We start from the raw sequence: 18,521 nt of genomic DNA on the forward strand, positions 1-18,521 counted from the left end.
AAGTAGTCTGGGACTTGAACCTGGGTCTCCTGATTCCTAGATCACACTTTTCCCCTTATACTAGATTTTGTACCATCTCATTTATACAGGTTTATAGCCTTCTCTGATCTTATTATAATGGATAAAAGCATCACAATAGAGACTACATGACAATGATTTATTGTCTCCAGAAGGCCCTTATTATAAATTGGGATGTCCTAGGCAATCTTTCTGTCTTCAAGTCCAGCATTCCACCAAATGTACCACTTCATTACCTCTTATTATAGATAAGGAAACAAATATCCTTTGAGATTAAGTGACTTGGTAAAGGTCACATAATAAATAAATAACAGAGTCAGAAACTTCTGGATCAGCTAACTTTTAAATACCTTGTTCTTTCCACTTTCCCAATTCCAATAGATTTTAAGCTACGTGTATAAACCAAGAAAAAAAAAGAGGAAGCAAAGACTATGTTGTTTTTGTCTTTGTTTTCTCCGGTGCCTACCACGGAGCCTAGTAGCATGTAGTAGGTGCTTAATAAATGCTAACGAATACTAAACTGCCTCCTGTATCAATTTTAAATTACAAAAAAGTCTCTAGTTCATGTACTGTATTTTAAGTCTTGGGGCTGACTGGAGAGGTTGGGGAGTTGGGGCTCAGGCATCTGGTCTTTAGCTACTATCCCCTGTTTCCGGAATAAAGGGAGTCCCAGGAATAAGGTAAGATGATGGGATTTTAGAGTTGGAAGAGACCTGAGAGATCCTCCAGTCCATTTCTTTGATGTTACAAATGAAGAAACCAAAACCCAAGGAGTTCAAGTGACTTACCTGGAATAAAACAAAATTCATTCTGCATAAACACAGTAGGCTGGGTGTTCCTGGGAAACCATTTTTGCTAGTAAGCAGGTTCCCACAGAGCCACGCAGAAGGAATAGACCTTTGGTAAATTGTGTCTACAGACATGGTTTGTTACCTAATAGGAAATGTAGTTTCCTCATCTGTGAAATGAGAAGGTTGGAATATAGATGATTGCTAAGGTTTCATCTAGCTTCTGACGTCATTCTCTGTCCCATTTACCCTACTTTTGAGCATCTCGAGACCAACAATACTACCATTCTCACACAGAAAGAATGTTAGATTTGAAATAATCTGTGTGATTTACAACAGCCTAAAGGTTTGGATCTCAAAGAAGACTTGAATGTTTCAAATGTTATTTTATTTTTCAAAAGGCAACTGAAACTGGCTGACCTGATGGTAGACTAAGAAGATTTTTAAAGCAAGTCAACAATAATTCATATTCATGAAAAGATTCTTGGAGCTTAAATATGCTAATAATAATTTCATAAACTACAGTTTCAGCATTTTAAAAGATAGCTTTCTGGTGGTTTTTTTACCCCCCATTTCCTAGAGAGGAAATTAAAATCAGAGGTGCTTTTCCCTGGATATCTTTGTAAGAGATGAACCAAACTTCTGTTTCCACAAGAAAATATGTAATATACCGGAAGTCTAGTATTTGCTGAGGAAGGCAGGAAAATGAATGGATTAGAAAGTCTTGGGAATATTGATTAGCACTTCAAAAGGATGTGGGCCCTGCTTAGCAGCATATCTAACTGCCAACTATTACTTCCTTGTACTTAAGATAAAATCCACCACTTCAAAAGACAGAGGAGAATTTCATTTCTCTTCTTAATGTTTAAGGTGAAGGAAACTTAAAACATCCTGAGTTTGCCCTCTTATCAATTATGGGAATTCCTTTAAAAGGATTTATAACTGTCATTCTATTAAGAAAATGAGGAATGTGACAGGAGTATATACCCATGTGGGGTGGGGTTTAGAAACTCTGAAGTGCCTAGCCAATGGGAGGCAGGCAGGAAATTCGAATTGGAAACAGTACATAAAAGGCTTGTCTTTGTCTGAACAAGCATACTCCATTAGGGAACTACCCCTTCATTCAGTAGAATGAAAAGTAAAAATAAATTTGATGAGAACTTTCCTGGTTTCATGAATATTATTCCTTTTAGAAGTGAACATGTTTAGGGGCAGCCAGGTGGCTCAGCAAATAAGAGCACTGGCTCCAGTGTCAGGATGACCTGGGGATCAAATCCAGGCTCAGATACTTAGCACCACACCCACAAAAAACTGGCCGTGTAACCTTGAGCAAGTTACTTAACCCCAATTGCTTAAAAAAAAAAAAAGTGAACATGTTTCTCATACATATATATTTTAATTAAATATTTTAGTAGTGATTTGATGTTGAACATTTTCACAACCAGATAAGCTTGGTTAGTGACTATTTACATTTCTTTTTAAAAATTAATCTTTTATTTATTTATTTATTTTTAGTTTGCAACATTCATTTCCACAAGATTTTGAGTTACAAATTTTCTCCCCATCTTTCCCCTACCCCCCACCCCAAGATAGGGAACCTACTGAATACCCCTTCCCCCAATATGTTCTCTCTTATACCCTCCCCCATCCCCCTTCTAACTTTCTAGTAGGGCAAGATGGATTTCTATACCCTAGTACCTGTATATCTTATTTCCCAGTTGCATGTAAAAAACAATTTTTTTTAACATATGTTTTTAAAACTTTGATTTCCAGATTCTTTCCCTTCTTCCCTCCTCACCCACCCCCACTGGGAAGACAAGCAATTCAATATAGGTTGTACACATGTAGTTATGCAAAATGTTTCCATAGTAGATATATTGTAAAAGACTAATTATATTTCCCTCCATCCTATCCTGCTCCCCACTAATTCTATTTTCTCCTTTGACTCTGTCCCTTTTCAAAAGTATTTGCTTCTAACTACCCTCTCCCCCAATCTGCCCTCCCTTCTATCATCCCCCCTCTCATCCTCTTTCGCCCTACTTTCCTGTAGGGTAAAATACCCAAATGAGTGTGTATGTTATTTCCTCCTTAAGCCAAATTCAATAAGAGTAAGGTTGACCCATTACCTTTTACCTTCCTGCTCTTCCCTTCCATTGTAACAGTTTTCTCTTGCCTCTTTTATATGAGATAATTTACCCTATACTATCTCTTCCTTTCTCCTCCTATTATATTCCTCTCTCACCTCTTAATTTGATTTTTTAGATATTATTCCTTCCTCTTCAACTGATCCTGTGCCCTCTATGTATACATGTACACACATATACATACACTCACATATGTATCTATATACACATACAACCTCCTATACATGCATATATGTATGTATACATATATATACATATATATTCCCTTCAACTATCCTCATACTGACAAAAGTTTCATGAGTTAAAATTATCATTTTTCCATGTAGGAATGTAAATATTTCAACTTTAATAAGTTCCTTAGGATTTCTTTTCCCTTCTCATGCTTTTCTTGCTTCTTGTATTTGAAAGTCATATTTTCCGTTCAGCTCTGGTTTTTTCATCAAGAATACTTGAAAGTCCTCTATTTTATTGAATAACCATATTTTCCCCTGAGGCATTATACTCAGTCTTGCTGAGTAGGTGATTCTTGGTTTTAATCTTAGCTCCTTTGACCTCCAGAACATCATATTCCAAGTCCTTCAATCCCTTAATGTAGAAACTGCTAGATCTTGTGTTATCCTGACTGTGTTTCCACAATACTCAAATTGTTTCTTCCTGGCAGTTTGTAATATTTCCTTCTTGACCTGGGAACTCTGGAATTTGATATTCTTAGGAGTTTTCTTTTTGGGATCTTTTCCAAGAGGCAGTTGGTGAATTCTTTCAATTTCTATTTTGCCCTCTGGTTCTAGAATATCTGGGCAATTTTCCTTGAGAATTTCCTGAAGGATGCTTTCTAGGCTTTTTTTTTTATCATTGCTTTCAGGTAGTCCAATAATTTTTAAATGATCTCTCCTGGATCTATTTTCCAGGTCAGTGGTTTTTCCAATAAGGTATTTCACATTGGCTTCTATTTTTTCATTTGTTTGGATCTGTTTTATAGTATCTTGATTTCTCATAGAGTCATTAGCTTCCATTTGCTCCAATCTAATTTTGAAGGAATTATTCTCTTCAGTGAGTTTTTGAAATTCCTTTTCCATCTGGGCAATGTCTTTTTAAGGCATTCTTCTCCTTGTTGGCTTTTTGGGCCTCTTTTGCCATTTGAGTTAGTCTATTTTTTAAGGTGTTATTTTCTTCAGTGTATTTTTGGGTCTTCTTTAGCAGGCTGTTGACTCACTCTTCATGATTTTCTTGTATCATTCTCATTTCTCTTCCCAATTTTTCCTCCACTTCTCTTACTTGATTTTCAAAATCCTTCTTGAGCTCCTCCACAGCCTATAATCAGTTCTTATTTTTCTTGAAAGCTTTTGACTTTGTTGTCTTCTTCTGGTTCCATGTTTTGATCCTTTTTGTCCCCAAAAAAGCATTCTGTGGTTTGATTGTGCTTCCTCTACTTGTTCATCTTTCCAGCCAATTACTTGACTTTTGTGCTCTTTGCCAAGGTAGAACTCTGCTTCCAGAGTGGAGAGAGCTATGTCCCAAATTGCTGGGGTTTTCACAAATGTTGTCAGAGCTATGAGGAGGGCACCCTCTCTACAGCCACCCCAAGCTCTGGCTCAATGGCCACACACCCCAGGACCACCATCCAAGACTGTGACCCAGATCCAAGCAGGTTAAAGCAAGAGCGATTAGTCTCTTAATGGTCACTTGGTCTGCCTATGATCTGCAGGCCAAGAGCTTCAGAGGCAGACATTGTGCCTCCACCACCTACTCCTCCCCCCCAGGGCAGGGACCAGACCAGGCTCTTCTGTCTTCCACTTCCAACAGAGTTCCCTACTGACCTTTTACTTTCTCTTTGGCATTTATGGGTTGAGAAATCTGGGAATAGCCACAGATGCTGGTGATTCACTCTCCTGAAGTCTGCTCAGGTGGGGCTGTGCTGCTGGTCAAGGCTGCCCCAGGTCTGGGCCACATGGCTCATGCGGGACTTCTCAGACCCCAGCTGGTGCAATAGACCCTTCCTCTTGGCCTGCTGGGCTGCCTTCAGCAGGAGATTTGTTTGTCTCTGTCACTTTGTGGGTTCTGCAGCTCTAAAATTTGTTTAGAGTTGTATTTTACAGGTATTGGAGGTGGTTGGTGCAGGAGATTAAGCAAGTTCCTGCTTTTACTCCTCCATCTTGGCTCCGCCCCCAACTATTTACATTTCAATTAATTTCAACAAATAAAGCATCCTAACAATTTTTCAGTCACTCCCTTTTAGTTCCTCTTCAGGATTCTTTGTCAATTCCTTTTCATTCATTTTTCTTCTTCAAGGGTTAGAGTCGTGTGCTCTGTGATTCCAGTTCTGCTTTTTTTCTTTTGCATTATTTCATAAATGTCTTTCTAGATTTTTTTGTGTTCCTCTTACTTGCTAATCTCAATTGCATTGTAGCAATGTATCCCATTACATTAATGTTCTGCAATTTATTTTTCTATTTGTTTGCTTCTTCTTCCCTCTATCTGTCTATCTCTATATGACAAGGTCTTCCTCTCTTCTGCAGGCTGTAAGTTCAGAGGGCACTCACTGAACTGATCTCACTCTGATTGGCAGAGGAGCTTTGACTTGCTATGTTTCTACCCTGGGCCAGTTGCCACCTTAGACAACCTGTTGATCTCCCCTCTCTCTGGGGTTCATTATATTCATGCCAAATTTATGACCACCCAGTAGGCATTGTCCACTGCTGCTCAGAACTCCTTAACTCAAGAGATTCAACCTCTGCCTTTGGATTAGTTGGGATTATAGGTATGTGCCACCAGACCTAGCTACCACAATTTATTTAAAGCATTTCCCTATTATTGAGCATATAGGTTGTTTTCAATTTGGGGAGATTACCCATAATGCTGCTATAAACATATTTGCACACATAGCTTTCACATGTGTGACTTTGATAGCCCTTTGAAGCTATACTGAATATTTCCCCTTAATATAGTGACTCACTCTAGTGGAAGTCCCAGCTCAGATTCTTTCTAGTCAGAACATAACTAGGAGTCAGAATGTGAGAAACTTAAAGAGGTTACAGTGTTCCTAAGAAGTATTCAACATGCATTAAATTTTTTAAAAATAAATTAAAATTTAAAAGTCAATTAATGGAAATTTCCTGCAAGGGGAAAAAAAAAACATCTAATGCTTTTCGAATCTTAAGATGTGAAATGGTCTAGCAAAGGATCTGAGAACAACTGAATGTTTTCAGGAATGAGTGGGATAAAACTGTTTTGAAACTCCTCCTGTCATGAAGTTACTCAGATGCCATTTCTTTCTGGATTTATTGTGTTTTTCTTTCTGACAGCATAGAAACAGTAGGAAAAAGTAGTTGCCGGTAATAACTAAATAATATTCTCTCCACACCACATGTATAAGAAGTACAGTTTTGTGTGACTGTATTTGAGTGTTTATCTCTTTGCTTTTATCTTTGAAACACAAAAAGACTTTACTAGTGCTCTGTGTTGTGTTGGGTTTTTTTTCCCCAAGTCTATAAAACATATATGATAAAACAGGAAGTAGAGTTTCCCCCTGGCAAAAGAACCTTAGTCTGTGTGGGGTTTAATAGTAATCATTCAGCCTTGGGTGTGCTGAAGCTAGCTTTAACTTGGAAAAGCAATTGTTGAATTTTCAGTGTGAGTGTTTACATCTCAGAAATCTGCAATTGTTATAAACCAGGGCTTAATTTTATTGTTTGGATGATTTAAGAAAGTGTTAATAATGCAGGTTAAACTTAAGTGTGTGCTCACACATTTTTTCCACTAGAAGACTGTTGGTTAAACATTTACCAACACAGCTGTACTGATATACAAATACTGCTTGAGGGAAACAGGAATGCATTTGCAAAATGCCTTGCATCTATTATTTGAACCTCACAATATCCCTGCATTCAGCTTACATTTACTATCTTGACTATCTATTCTGTTGAGTTCTGCTATAGACAGTATGAGAGGGGAGGAGGGAACAGTGATTTTTTAAAATGTCTACAATGTGCCAGTCATTGTGCTAAGGACTTTACCAGGGATCACAAGTCTCTACAGTACTTACCAACGGGGAAAAAGAAATGTAAACAACTAGGGGCTGTACCTGTTATTTCATCAATTTAGGGATACCCAGGGGCAGAAGTTTTCCTATCAAAGTAGGTTAGCAACTCTGGCAATTTACAGTTTTAGAGAATTGCCTTGGGCAATGAGAAATTATGTGACATGCCCAGGATGTAGAGTTAAAGACAAGATTATTTTGAATGCTTTGCATTCTCTCTACAGAATCGGGCCAACTCGAAAATGGGCAGATGTGGCCTATTCTAATGAGTACTTTGCAGTTCATTCTTATCTTTTTGCTGTAGCCATTAGATAAAGAATAAGCCAGTGGGGCAGCTAGGTGGCACAGTGAATAGAGCACTGGCCCTGGAGTCAGAAGGGCCTGAGTTCAAATTTGGCTTCAGCCACTTAACACTTACTAGCTATGTGACCTTGGGCAAGTCACTTAACCCCAATTGCACTGCCTTCCTCCCTCCAAAAAGCAAATAAGCCAGAAAGATACTACAATGAAAGCTAGAGCTAAGGAAGGACTATTGGAAGTCAGATCTCCCCTATAGGAAATACTCATCAGAGGTGTGAGAGAGTTACAGGGGAGGCTAAGGAGGATACTTTTCACCTTTTTACCCTAATAAGTATCAGGATTACAGAATGTAATAGATCATAAAATCTGAGGGTCACAAAGGACCATATTGGACCAGGAATCTCCTCTATAACATCCCTGACAAACGGTCATTTAAATGTCTTAAATATTATGTAATATGAGATTTGAGTTTTTAAAAGCAGTTAAAATGGGGCGGCCAGGTGGCTCAGCGAGTAAGAGTACCGGCTCCAGTGTTGGGACGACCTGGAGATTGAATCCCGGCCTCGGACACTCAGCACCACACCCTGAAATAACTGGCCGTGTAAAACCTTGAGCAAGTTACTTAACCCTGATTGCTTAAAAAAAAAAAAAAAAGCAGTTAAAATGCTTTTTTAAATTTAATGTAATTTCCTATTAAACATTTTCAGTAGCCTATCTTAATTTATATTTTAGTAGGGGGTAGGGGGAGGTTCTTCCCTAGCTTCCATATTTGAGTTATGTCAATGGAAGTGTGATCTTGCTTACTCCTCTCAGCAGTACAAATCACAACTCACACCATACCATCTCACCCCTTGATATTCTTGTCCATGTTCTCCCATAAATCCCTATAGAGCAGAGGTTCTTAACCTAGGGTCTCTGAACTTGTTTGTTAAGCTTTTAAAAATATTTTGATGATAATATTTCAATATAATAAGTTTCTTTGATAATCTATATATTTTATTTTATGTTTCTTTTTTAAAAACAAAAACAATATTCTGAGAAGGGATCCATAGACTTCCCTAGACTGCCAACAGGTCTGTGAAAAAAAAAAACAAAAGGTTAAGAATCTCTGCAATGAGAATCTACTCAATTCACTGGACACCTTTTCCTATGTCTTTTAACTTTTTTTTATGTATGAGTGAAGCATTCAACCTATTTATTCCTTGATGGGACACCTTAACCTATGAAGAATCAAAACTACATACAATCCAATGGAAAATGGAGAGACACAATGGATGAACATAAGTAGGCTGTAGGTTATTTCCAACAATGATTGGCATGTAAGAAATGACATTAAGAGCTATCATCAAGGAAATATATAAATGGAAGAGGAGGTAGGGTCATCATATAGCAAAATCAAGGGAATGGAACTCACAAACATGAAATAAACAGGACAAGAAAGCATATAATCGAGTGCAATTGTGTGGAACTTACCAAGAGTAATTTAGTTCGAAGAAGAGAATGAGCAGTCAAGAAAGGCTTGAAATAAGCTTTAGTTGTCAAAGAGATGAGAATTCAATTAGGAAAGGGTTAGGCACAGGCATAGGAAAGCATATGGTGTGGAGGAGGGCCATGAAACATAACAGCCTGACTAAAACAGAAAGCACATTTAATGTATCTAAGAGGGCATATATTTGTCTTTACTGAACAAAGTGCAGTCTTGACAATGCATCTCCCATATACACATAAAAATGATGAAAGGTTCCATGATATATTTTGATTGCAGAGATAATTTTGTTCAAATAGTCACTGAATATTGGCTTTGGCATCAAGTGAAGTATAAAACAGGATGAAACATTTTCAGAGGATGTTTGCCAGTGTTATGGAAGACATCTTATTCAAAATTCAAAACAAAATCAGGATTTCTAAATGGTGGGAAGAATCTCCAAATGCTACTATTTACAAATGGTGTTTTATGAAGAGTATTGAGTCCTGAAACATTGAAAAATCTAGTCAGTGTTATTCTTAATGCCGTGAAAGAGATCAGTCTAACTCCTCATCCTGGAAAAAGAAAGTGGATGGAAAAGAGATATTGCCAAGTGTTTATTAAGTTTGTACTATATGCAAAGCACTGTACTAAGATCTGAGAATACAAGTAGAAATGTAAAATAGTCCCTGCTTTTAAGGAGCTCACATCTTAAAAGGGAGACAACAAATGCAAATCAGATGGAAAGGTCCCATGGTCCTTTGAGTTCAGTGGCAAAGCAGATTATTTATATCTCTTCATTAATGCCATTTCTGCTGATAAAATCTTATCAATTTCTGATGCTGAACAAGTTGACTGGGCCAAGGACCTTAATGGCAAAAACTTTCTTTTCTGAGTTTAGTTGCTGTCACTGAAGCTTCTGCAGGAGCAATTGCCAGGCTGTGTCTCCACAGAGGTTCATGGAGGACGAGCGCCTCTGGTGGTAGGGCTTGATGGGCCCTTTCCAAGGCTGCTCATTCACCTTTGGTGTCCACCTGTCACTCAACTCTCATCCATGGCTCCAAGAAGCTGTAGTGAGTGCAGTGCCCACACCCTGATAAACCAGGTTGAGAGTAACCAACAAGCCTCAAATCTGTTGGTGAGGCAGGGAGATACCTCCCTCAAGGATATGAAGACTTCCCCCCAGAGGGAATTGGTGGATGACAATTTGTTCCAGTGGCCACGAAGCCAGCCGAAGCAGGTGCTATAGGGTGCTTAGAGCTTAGTTATTGAAGATGCCAAGGTCATCCATTGCATCCTGGGCCACTGGCAGTCATCTTGACTTTTGTCTTGACACTGGACTTCAATGACTCTAGAAGAGAGAGTGAGGCTGATGACTTTGTGCAATTCTGCCTCACTTAAATCCAATTCACGTGCAAGTCAAGACATCACCCTGTGATGTCACTGGTCCTCTTCAAAAACAAGGGATTGAACAACAATTTCTCAGGATGATGGATAAGGGTCCTGAACCGGAAGCATTGGTGTTCCCCAAGTTCTTGGATTCAGAGTCCTGGCTTGGTTTCAGGAGAGATGGTGGTCATTGGTAGTTGTTTCACTTGCCTGGGCCATGCTGCCATCTGTCTCTCTCGGGGTACTTTACTGCTTTGGCTAAGATGTATTGCCTGTCCTGTGGGTGGCAGTTGGTAGTGATGGGTGACCTCTTCTCTGCAGGAGTAGCTTCCTGGGATGATGGCTGTGAGAGATGAGATGGAAACAGGACGGATAGTCTAGAGTAGGAGGTAGTGCTCTACCAGGGCTCTTGTGTCTATCTGCCTGGTGGCAGTCAGCCAGCAGATGTTACTCATGGTGATAAAGGTGGGCTCTCCACTTCATAATTATTTCTCCCTCAGTGATGGCTCTGGGAGGTGAAAGCAGGTCTGGTAGTTTGGGGCAGAGGGAAGGTCACAGCTCTTCCCAAAGCTGGTGGGCTCATAAATATTAGGGTGACCACTATGTAACATAGTGGTTACATGGTTACATAGATTGTGCTCAGCACATAAGGCTGGTTTTCTCACTCTCATTCTAAATATGCAACTCATTAAGTTGTTCTGTCAATGTGAACGTCATAGCTAGCCACAACCTTTGGATAATAAGATGGGTCCAGTTTTCAAGAGGAGGAACGGATCAGGTTAAAACAGTTTGGAAAAATTCATTGTGTTTTTAATAATCTCAAGCTACTCGTCACTCCAAAGAGCCATCTCTTCAATACCAGCATCTTCAAGATTATGTTATAAAACAGAATCACTTACCTTTCCAGATCATCAAATTCAAAGCTTTTAAAATTGTAGAGGAAGGGTAGTGGTTGGATCAGATGTTCTTTTTCAAGCATATATCTTGTGATTCTAATCAATAAAAAAATTAATGAAATAATAAGATACATGTAGATCCAAACTACTCTGAGATTTCATCTCACACTTTGCAAAGTTACAAGCATCATAAAAAATGGGAACAATCATCATTGAAGGGGCTGTGAGAAGATAAGCTGATGCACTATTGCATCATCAATTAATTAATTCACTATCGTGCTTCTCATAGAAGCTGTTCCAAACCTTCTTGTGTCTTCTCAAACTTCCTTTAACACCCCTTCCCCTATTTTCTTAGCCTGAAACCCTTTTCACTTTCATCACAAAAAAGTCAAGGCCATTTGCCAAGAGCTCCATTTCTTACCTTTCCTTCATCTCACATTACTCAGATATGTTCCTCCATTAATCTCTTCTCCTGTCTTGGATAGAGAGGCGACCCTTCTCTATGCCAAAACCATTTCTATTTGTATCCTTGATCCTAATTCCTTCTGGCTTCTTCAGCATAGTGACCCTCCTTATATCATGCTCACTGTTTCATCTTCAATCTGCCCCAATCTACTGCTACCTATAAATACACTCATTTTTCTCCCATATTTAACAAAACAAAGCAAAGCCCAGACCTTCACTTGAATCTACCATTAATCCCCGATAGCTATCATCCTTTATCTTTCCTTCTCTTTATGGCTAAACTCCTTGGAAAAGCCATCTTCCATTAGTGCCTCTACTTCTCCTCTCAGTCTCTTCTAAACTCTGCAATCAGGCTTCTGACTCCATTATTTAACTGAAACCACCCTCTCCAAAGTTATCAGTCATCTCTTGATTTCCAGATCTGGTGGCCTTTTCTCAATTCTAATCCTTCTTTACTGCTTTACAGCACTTGACAAGGCTGATAATCCTCTCCTCCTGGATATTTTCTTCTCAGGTTTTTGTGATTTGACTCTCTCCTGGTTCTTATTCTACCTAACTGGCCCTTTTCAGTTTCTTTTGCTGGTTCTTCATCTAGGACATGCATACTAACCATGAATGACCCCCAAGGTGCCAATGGAATCTAAAACAGACCAAAATATAAATCTAATGATGGGGTGTAGTATAAATTAGGAGGAGGTAGTATGGGGGCAAACAATGATAATGTTTTAATTGTACAGGCATGAGAAAAATTAGGGTTTGAATTAAGATAATTTCAGTGGTGGTTGACAGACAGAGATTGAAGTGAGATGTATTCGAGAAGAAAAATGAATAGATCCTTTTGATGATTGGATAAGGTTGAAGATGATTTTGATATCCAAGGAGAATGATATCATTAATCAAAGTAATATGTCAGGAGGAGGAAAAAGTTTGAAGGGGATGGGGAGATATGATGGATAAGGTTTAATATATGTAAGTTTGAGGTAACATGGTAAGACATCCAAGTGGATTTGTCTACAAGGGATTTGAAGAAATGTTTAGGAGAAAGATCAGGGCTAGAGATTCATGAGCAGTTTTCTTGTTGGCAAGACCAAAAACTATGACCTAGAGAAAATAATCCTTTCATCTCTGGGACTCTTGTCCTTAGGCTCTGCGGTCTCGATGAGTCCTGGTGAGTACCCCTTCCTTTCCCCCCTTCCAGTTCTGGAATCATAATCAAATCAATACTGTCATTGCCACTGGACAGAGGATGTGTTTTTCTCCCTTCTTATGGATCCACTAACCATTCTTGTAACTTTTCAAACCAAAATAATCCTCTCTGGTCTTCATTCCCTTATGTGTGTTACTTCTAGCATTAGATTGTAAGCTCTATCAGGACAGGAACTGTATTTGTTTTTTCACGTGTATCCCCAATCCGTGGCCAGTGTAAGCACATATAAGCACTTAATAAGTGCCCTTTCATTCATTCAGTCTGCACAGAGGTAAATGTGTTACCTGAAGATAAAAGAATTGTCTAAGAGAAAATGGAGCAAGGAAAGGGGAGTGTAATTCCATGGACAGAGCCTTGATGGACAATTATATTTAGGAGATGGAGTATAAGACTAAATGAAGGAGAAAGAGATCTGTCAGAGTTAAGAGGAAAGATAAGATAGGGAGGTGTCAGAGAAGTCAGTGGAATTTGAAAAATGAGAATGATTATGGCTATGATGATGAGGTGATGAAGAAAAGTAAAGGATAATGCAGGCTAAGAAAAAAAATCACTGATTTGGCAATTAGGAAGTCATTGGTGACCTTCAAAAGTGCAGTTCTATTTCTACTCTCTATTTGAGTGGAAGGGTCAGAAACTGTTTTAGAGGGGTTAAGGACTGAGCATGTGATGAGACTACAGAGAAAGAAAAGCTACTCAATTAATAATAATGATAATAATAATGGCATTTGGCAGGGAAATAGAGGAGAGAAATAGGATAGGGAATTAGAAGCCACTGGAGAGGGAGAGATAGTGGAGATGCTGGGGAGATGGAATAATTGGAGAATTGCATCTCATCAGAATGAGATAATGATTAAGAAGTAAGTGGCAGAATTAGTCTCGGAAAGAAGGGGAGTCATGTTTTCTTATGATTCTATGGGGACAAAAAGAGGATGGAGGAAGATAGAAAGACATTTGAGAGTAAAAAGAGGATAGATGAGAAAGGCAAAGCTTTTTTAGTACTAAATGTCTATTTAGTATATTTTTGTATACTAAATTTATTTGACACATTTAGTATTTGAGTATTAAATTATTTGTGTGTATGAAGTAAACTCATTCCTCTTTAGGTTGCACTCCTGACTCTCCTGGACCTTCTCTACAGTGCCCCAGAAACCTCTTCACTCCTGGACTTCATCCATTTGATGAAGCAGGAAATAGGGAGCCATTGTATATTCTTAAGATGCAGAGTAACATGACAGTCATGTTTTTAAAAATCTAATTCATCTGATTTGTTCTAATAACTCAAAGTGTCACAGACTCAGAATTGGAAGAGGTCAGTTCGTCCAAACTGAATAATAATAACAACCCTGACAGCATCTCTGTCAAGTGGTCTGACCTCTGTTTAAAGACCAGTATAGTATGTAAGGTCTTTCAGGGTCAGGACTGCTCCTTTCATTTTTTAAATCAAGTTGAAATTCTCCTCTCTGTAATTTCCGCCACTTGTCCCTCGTGCTGACCTCTGGGGCCTAGTAGATCTTCAAGGACTTGGTGAAAGCTATTATGTGCCTTCTAGGTATTCTGTCCTCCAGGCTAAACATTTCTAGCTTCTTCAACGGTGCTACATTTGGCCAGGATTCCTGGCTTCTCGCTATCCTGGTTTTCTCCTCTAGATGAACCAGAGTTTGTCAATTTCCTTTCAAAAATTCTGGCTTCAAAACCAGTCTTGGAGTGGGAGAGTCCGTAATGTCTTCCTCAGTAAAGATAGACCAAAAAAAAAAATCAATCTCTGCTTCTCTGAAGACAACTTTGGGATCATTAGATCAAATGGTCTTGTTGATTCCTCAGCTGACTTCCTGTTGTGCTTAAAGAATCCATCACGACTGATTCTGAAGTTTTTATATGGTGCTTCCTGTGGGTATTTTAAAAAATCTACTTCATTTCTAGTTTACATCTAACTTGCCATACTTTGTAATAGTCATCCAAGTTCGATGAAATTTACCATGCCTAGTCACTACTCAGGCCCTCCTTCCTAAGTCAGATGTTTTCCTTTTTTCTTAGTTCTCAAGTCATCAGTACCAGGAAACAATTATTTGTCTCTCCTAGAATACTTTTTGATTATATTAGCCATTTGGCAGTTTCCATTTACAGTCTCATATTGTTAATTAGCTTTTTGTATCTATGTGCCTTATTTCCCACTGGATTAGAAATACCATAAGATAAGAGGCTTTGCCTAATTCAACCCTGATAATTTCTTTATAAATATTTGTTGAATTGAATGGAATCTTTGTATCCTCTCCTTCCTAATCCCCACTGCCTTATATTGGGTATAATATTGAGTACTCAAGAAATACTCATTGATTTATTGATTTTATCCAAAAACCTTACCTCCACATCTTGTTCCAGTGAATGAAGTATTTATTTCAGCAATCTATGTACATGTGGATAATTTAAGCTCTTTCATCATTGTTACCTGGCCTAATTTTGCTGATTCATTTTACACTTTGAACATTTTCAACCCAGGCTCCTTATACAGGTCAGGTGGCATACAGCATATAGCATCATAGAAGGTTGGAATGGAAAGGAGTCACAGAACCACAGAATGTCATAGTTGGAAGGAACCTTAGAGGTCATCCAGTCCAACCTTTACCTGACTGAAAATTCTCTCTATAATGTCCTTGAAAAGCTATTATTTGGACTTTGCTTAAAGAAGTTCTGTGAGGGGGAAATAAATGACTGTATCCTGAGGTAGCCCATTCTACTTTTTGGATGGCTCTAATTGTTGGGAAATTTGATTCCCTTCTACTCAATATCCTGAACTCCAAATACTTGGAGATGGTTATTGTGAGCTATTATGTTCCTCCTTTCTTTCTCTCTAGCCCTCCCCAATCTTTTTCCAGATTAAATATCCTCAGTTTCTTAATGGGTCCTCTCAGGGAATGATCTTGAGACCGCCTTCGTTGCTCTTTTCAGATGTCCCACAGCTTATTCAATTCAATAAACATTTAATAACTACTGATGCATTGTATTAGGGACTGGGGATACAAAAACTAAAAACAGACCCTGACCTCAAGCAGCTTACATTCTATTGGAAGAATGTAAGACCTAAACAAATAAGTTTAGTACAAGAAAGATGAAGAACATTGCAAATGGGGAGGGGGAGAGTGTTTAAAGGAAAGCATCATTAAGGTGGTAGCCACTGAGGTGAGCCTTGAAGGAAAACAAACATCCTGAGAGATGGAGATGAGGAAAGAATACATTTCAAGAATGGAGAATGGCCTTTGTGAATCCACAGGGGTAAGAGATGGGATGTTGAGTTTGGGGGGATCACTAGTTTTCTATTTTAGCTAACAGAGTTTATGAAGGGATGCTGTATGAAATTACATTCAAAAGGTAGATGGGAACCAGATCATAGAAGGTTTTACTTACTATGCTAAAGATTTTGTGTTTTGTCCTAAAGGTTCTGAAGTTTAGCTGGTTGATCCCAAAACATAACTCAGGGAAGGAGGTTTTACTCAGCTGTATCAACCTCAATGCTTTTCTTTGTTGCAGATCTTCCTGCTATGGCTAAGTAAATCTCCTTTTGTTAAGTATTGAATGACATACATGTATTTCATTTTTTTCCAATATTGAACCTAGACTATGAGAGGACTAGCTAGAACAATATCCTTTGGACTATTGGAACTTTTATTCTTTTTCTTTCTTTTATTTTTAAATTCTTTTATTTTGTTATTGATTTATTTATTATTTCTCTTACTTTTGAATCAGTTGCCTTTATCAGAAAAACTTATTTAAAAGCCTTATTATTTCCAGTTAATTATTTCTCTTCTAATTTTAACTTCATTGGTTTTGTTTGTGCAAAAACTTTTAAATATTATATGAATAAAATTGTCTATTTTAACTTATATGATCCTCTATCCCTTGTTGGTCATGCATGCTTTCCCTATCCATAGTTCCCAAAAGTATTTTCTCCTTCACTCTTCAAATTTGTTTCTGATGTGATCTTTTTATGTAAGTCATGAATCCAGTTAGAGCTTATCCTGGTGTATGATGTGAAATGTTGGCCTATACCTAGTTTCTTGCATGTTGCTTTTCAGATTTCCTGGAAATTTTTGTTGAGTAGTGAGTCCTTACTCCAGAAGCTAGGATCTTCAGGTTTATTGGATATCATGATACCGTGTTTATTTTCTTCTGTATGTTGTGCACCTAATTAGTTTGATTAGATCTCTCTGTTGTTTTTTTTTTTTAAACCGGTGCCAAATAGCTTTAATGATGATGATTTTAAAGTTAGAGAGCTGGTACTTCTAGGTTCCTTTCCTTCCCAATTGTTTTTTTTTTCATTATTTGTCTTGAGATTCTTTTGCTTCTCCAGATGAATTATTATTTATTCCTAGCTAGACTTATAACTCAGGAGATATTTTGATAGCCATGTATGTGGGTGATGAGTTGCAGAGGGAAGAATCTCAAAGGAGAGAGACCAGGTAGAAGGTTATTACGGTAGTGTAAGTGAGGTCACAAACTAAGATAGAGGCTTATTTTTTTAACAGAATACAGCACTCCAGATGTAAACTTGGGGCTTTAGTGGACTACAAGTTCAATGACACAACAGTATCAAAGATAGCCAAATAGGCAAAGGCAATTTTAGCAGGACTATAGATAGTCCTTTTGTCACCCTCAGGACACATGACTGGGCAAACAGCATGGAGTGCCCCTGAAACACACAACTCAAAATGGGTCCTCAAATCAACTTCATGATTCATAACATAAAAATGATCCAATAAGTAAGACCAATTAAGTTTAATAGAAGAGGAAACTAGCTACTGTGCTGGTTTCTTAGTTGCTGAGGGAGTCTTTATTAACTTTGCATCACTTAGATTTTAGTACCCTAAGACAAAGCCCCAGTTGCCCTGACTTAGTTATGATTCTGGAAATAAAACTACAGTATAAGAAGTGTGGTGTCCAGAACAAAAGTGATAGATCTGTTTTGATCTCTGCCTTGATCAGATCATTTCTGAAGAACTATGTTCAGTTCCAGGCACCAGAAAGCATCTCAAACTCAACATATCTAATTGGGAAATATTTTTCTCCTTCTGCCACCTTAGTTCTACCTCTCTTACAAACTTTCTTGTTTCTGTGTAGGAAACCACTGTCTCCCTTATCACTCCACATTTTCTGTACTTCTTAGTAGACTCCATCCACTATGCTGTGGATCAAAACATTACATCCTATTCTCCCCTTCATATACCCTTCCCTCTATTCCAAGTCAAATTGGACTACCAGCTGCTTCCTCTACATGCCATTCCAGCTCTTGCCTTTGCATAAATTCTGTGCCCTGTACCCCCACTATGCCTGGAATGCTCTCCTCATCTCTGTCTTATAGAATCACTGGCTTCAGGTGCCATTTGTACACAAAACTTTTCCTGATGACTCCAGTGATTAGCCCTTTCTCCTTTTTGAAATTACTTAATCCTTGTGTTGGCTTCCTTGTGACATGTTGTGTTCCCTCCTCTGCTCCCACCTCCCCTAGAACATAAGCACTGTGATTTGTTTTTGTCTTCGTAAACCACAGTTCTTAGATCTATGTCTGTTGTGTCCAACTCTTTGTGACCCAATTTGGGGTTCTCTTGGCAAAGATACTGGAATGGTTTGCCACTTCCTTCTCCAGCTCATTTTACAGCTCAGGAAATGGAGGCACACAGGATTAAATGACTTGCCCAAGGCCATACAGCCAGTAAGTGTCTGAGGCCAGATTTGAACAAAACATCTTCCTGACTCCAGGCCCAGCACTTTATCCATTTCACTATCTAACTGCTCCCTTTTAGACAAGTTCATCCACAGAA

Source organism: Petaurus breviceps, unplaced genomic scaffold (assembly GCF_028583685.1).
Source record: "Petaurus breviceps papuanus isolate PSGF00001 unplaced genomic scaffold, PetGlider_PUasm1.0 90808, whole genome shotgun sequence".
NCBI lineage: Eukaryota > Metazoa > Chordata > Mammalia > Diprotodontia > Petauridae > Petaurus > Petaurus breviceps.